Consider the following 4,205-nt stretch of genomic DNA (forward strand, 5'->3'; position numbering starts at 1 on the left):
TATAGGTGCTAGCTTGAACTTTGCATAAAGCTGGTCTTGCATTAAGAAGAGCCCTATCAGATTAGACAACAAAATAAAGAAAAAATATTATAGCCAGCCTATTATATATTGATACAGACTCAGACTCCAGAAAACTTACTTAACTAAGCAAATTCATATGTTGTACATCTGTTCAATATCTAAGGAAATTCATATTGTCACATGATTGGTGTTTTACATAATTCTTCACTACAGAAAAGTTGTATTTGTTTCGGTATAAATCATATTAAAATGATAATATAGAATATACAACTGGATTTGATGATGTAAGTACAGATTCCTTTTTGCAAATTCAGCAAAAATATCTACACTCTCAACATTTCAACAGGACATAATTTTTTTAAATCTTATTGTGTCTGTAATCAGTCTTAGACAAGGCAATAACTCTGTAGGATGTGCAAACTGTAATAGCCATCTAATTTTAACAAAAACTTCAAAGGGGAGAAATAGTAAATCAGTGATTGCAGCTAGCTATTAGTTTTCAAATGTAAAATCCAMTTTTCCCAAGCTTGAAAACAAATGTGAAATATCAGCCACATAAATAATGATCATAACCTTTTGCTGTTGAGGCTGCCAACACAAAGCTAAATAGTAAGAAGAAAAGAGCACTTCATTAATCATTCATGCAAAATWATTTCTGACATGAAGTTATATGTATCCTCTGGTATATGCATTTGTTTTGTTTTGATTAAAATTAAGTAGCCTAAAACCTGGATGGCGGTTATGGTTCCAGAACATATGAAAAAAAACTTTAGAGAAATAGTGAAGAACAAAAGGCCAATATTTACACTAAAAAACGGAATTGAGGGGAAAGGAGGATTTCCAGTAAGTTCAGAAATTGCACCTATTTTTAGCACAATAGAAAAGCTCCAACATCAAAGTCCAGGTGTGCCTTTCTAAAACATTCTTACAGTAAGATACCTTTATAACACTCGTAGTGAGATTTTCTTCTTGGCACTTGTCCTTTCCTGGTGACAACTCCTGRTGTTGTTTCTCCTCTCTCTGAATARGTCTAACAGRATAAGGGAGRCCACCCACCTACCAAGACCCCAAATGGAGAGYGAGGCTATGCTGACCTTTATCTCAGGGACAGGCTTGGGCTCAAACTCAAATCTGTGACTGCCTTAAAGGAAAGACCCAAGACAAGGTTTGCCTCATATTCCTTTTTCAAACACTTCTGTATATTCCTTATGTTCTGATTTTTTTTCTTGGACTGGTTTGGTTTTTTACCTATTTTGCAGTCAGTTTGTTTCTGTTAGACTTAAGGAAAATGAAGTAAATTCTATTGAATAAAATAATGATCTTTTCTAGAGTCCTTTTTTTCCAGTGTGAGTACTTACTTACTGCACTGAGTTTACTTGAATTCAATGGGACCTGTCAAACAAAGGAGAATGGAMCAAGACTGAACTAGTCTGCAACCCCATGAGCCACAGCTTTGCAGRTCCTGAGATTTTGCTTTCAAAAGCCACACAGGTAAGACACCATCATTGGCACATTCTTTACTTTGCCACAAGGAATGAAAAACATCTTGACATTGCCCATGGTGTAAGGGACTTCAACACCCCTCTGATGGACAGCTGCACACAGTGACGGGGAAGTTTTCTTCTCCTGCAGCSCATCGGCCCACCAAAAAGGGTAAGTATATTTTTGCCAGGTTGCTGAGCATAATAAGTCTGCTGGGAGGCTGGAAGCACATCAGAACTTATCCTAGGGAGGGGCAAGATAAGTGGAAAAGGGGGCAAGGAGTAACTGAGACTGGGCTAAAGAGAGGGAAACGAGAGCAAGCAGACAGTTTGGGAACTACAACTTTTATGGTATTTATGCAGTTCCATTGATTCAGCTCCATCATCTTTCTGCCATCTTTCATCCATCATAAAATGACCTCCTGACTACTTCTTAGTTTAAATTCAGCCTCTGATCAGGAACCCACTGGGAGCGGGAGAGAAAGCAAGGGGCTGATCCTGTGATGATGACCTGCAGAATGTGGTTTAACATTAACTGTGCCATTTTTAACAACCCAAACACGATTCATTTCCTCAACATTTAGCCATTCATTCTAGTTCCCCCTAGGAGATTTGTCTCCTCTCAGTTATGCTGATTTAGCTCTTCACATGGCTGACCTCTAAACTGGACTTGTGAAATGAAGCACTCAGAAAAATAAAAAAAGTCTAGTCTTTAAATAAAAAACATGCCATTTCATCAGTCTGATTTATAGTCGGAGCAAAAAACTGCAGAATTGGCATAAATAAATGTCAGGGCTCAAAGGGAGGCAGGAATACATGGCCACTTGTGGGGAGGGAGAGAGGGAGACATCTTACATGTGACATGCTCCTGACAGAATAGGAGCATGAAGAAACTACAGACTTAATTCAGGCATTAGTTCAGACTTGTGAATGGTGTAGACAGGCAGCAGATTATACTGCTTAGGGAGGTGGTGAAGTCTTCTTTGGTGAAGGTTTCTAAGAACAGATTAGACATGAGCCTGACAGGATGCTCACAGCTTATCTGAGCTTGCAAGTTTGGGTACTATAGCTTTGTTTTCTACCAGTTGGTGGATTGTTCTGAAATATTGTCAATGTCTGGTTATATTCATATTCCCAGTATATCTTCAAAAATTTAAAAAAATGTTTCAAAATCTAATTTTGTTGGAAGTAGCAAAAATGTATCAGAATGTTGCATCTTTTTACAGATCCTGCATATCCATGAAGATTCCTTTCAGCAAAGGCATGATAAAGCCATTAAGCAAGAGCAACTTAATCTTAAAGCAAAAGAATCTGAAAGGTTTTGAACYTGATATCCACATTTATGTGTACTTGGCTTATGTCAATGTCAGTAGCACTGAATTGTAGAAACTCATTGTAATTAAGCAGCAATTCAGTATAGGCTGTSAAAGAGCAGCTTTGCAGAGCAGTTGTTCTGTGTGATACTGAGTGCTCATTCCAGGTGGATTGGAGCTGAACCGCAGGCTCAAAGTGGAGACAGGCAGCTCTTGAAAAATCACGGTACTTTGGAATYTCACAGATATCTGTGTTTGAAAAACTCAAAATGAACACCATGGAATAGGAAAGTCAGCCATTTCAATGTCTCATCTGGAGAGGTTTGAGCTGATTTAGATGTACACTCCACCTTCCACAGCTGTCATACAGGAGTTTGTGAAGCAGAGAACAATGCCTTGGTTGAAAAGTTAATCCTTTTCCAGTTAGAATTTTTCCCTAGACACCAAATATTTACTAAATCAAATATTTATTTATTTTTTAACAGAGGTTATTTAGACATGTAGAAATAGAATAATGGTGCATCAGAGGAGGTTYAGATTGAATATGAGTAAAAGRTTTTTCACCGAGAGGCTGGCCAGCCACTGGAAGAGTCTCCCCAGGGAAGTAATGGCACAARCCTRTCAGAGTTCAAGGAGCATCTTCAGAATGCTGTTACTCACATGGTTTAGCTTTGGGTAGTCCTTTGAGGAGCAGTGAGTTGGACTCCATGATCCTAGTCCCAACTTTAAATACTCTATGATTCTGTTATTAATATACAAGTAAAATGGTCTGGTCACACTTGAGGCTGCTTTGAATTCTTAAAATGCAGTTTCAGGAGTGCTTGGTGTTAAGGAGTCACATATGAATGCCAAATCAGCCAATAAATTAAGTCTGTAGTAGTTTTCCCAAATAAATAATGGATGTATTTTCATATCCTTTTGGATGTTAAGAACATAAACACAAAAATAAGTTGGGAATTATTGATAAATCAGATGATTAAARAATGAACAGTCTCCAGGTTTCAGAACTGTGCAAACCCTCTTTATGCTCTATTTTTCATGTGCCTAAATCTTACCTAAAAATACAGGCTTTCACTTGCAGYATCATATTCTTGTTTACTGAAACAGTTTGTTCTAAGTTTGAGRCTGAAAGAATGAAAGCCAAAAGGAAACAGATTCATAAAAACAAAAAACCTGAATACTATGCCAAAGAGGAGAAAAAAATAAAAAAGAAAGGAACGCAAGAAAGGAAAAAACAAGGGAATGAGAGAGGGAGGGCATGAAGGAGTGGGGGAAAGAGGGAAGGACGGAGGGAATCAAGGAGGGAGGGAGGGAGAGAGGAAGGAAGGAAGGAAGGAAGGAAGGAAGGAAGGAAGGAAGGAAGGAAGGAAGGAAGGAAGGAAGGAAGGAA

The 4,205-nt window shown here is 38.0% G+C and overlaps 1 protein-coding gene across 1 annotated transcript in view; it reads right to left on the reverse strand.

Moving 5' to 3' along the window:
* Positions 1–4,205, reverse strand: part of HS3ST5 (heparan sulfate-glucosamine 3-sulfotransferase 5) — a 190,627-nt gene that overhangs the window by 133,051 nt on the left and 53,371 nt on the right. The window lies entirely within an intron of this gene.

Source organism: Malurus melanocephalus, unplaced genomic scaffold (assembly GCF_030028575.1).
Source record: "Malurus melanocephalus ecotype Western Australia unplaced genomic scaffold, MMel_1.1 scaffold_23, whole genome shotgun sequence".
Classification (NCBI taxonomy): Eukaryota; Metazoa; Chordata; class Aves; order Passeriformes; family Maluridae; genus Malurus; species Malurus melanocephalus.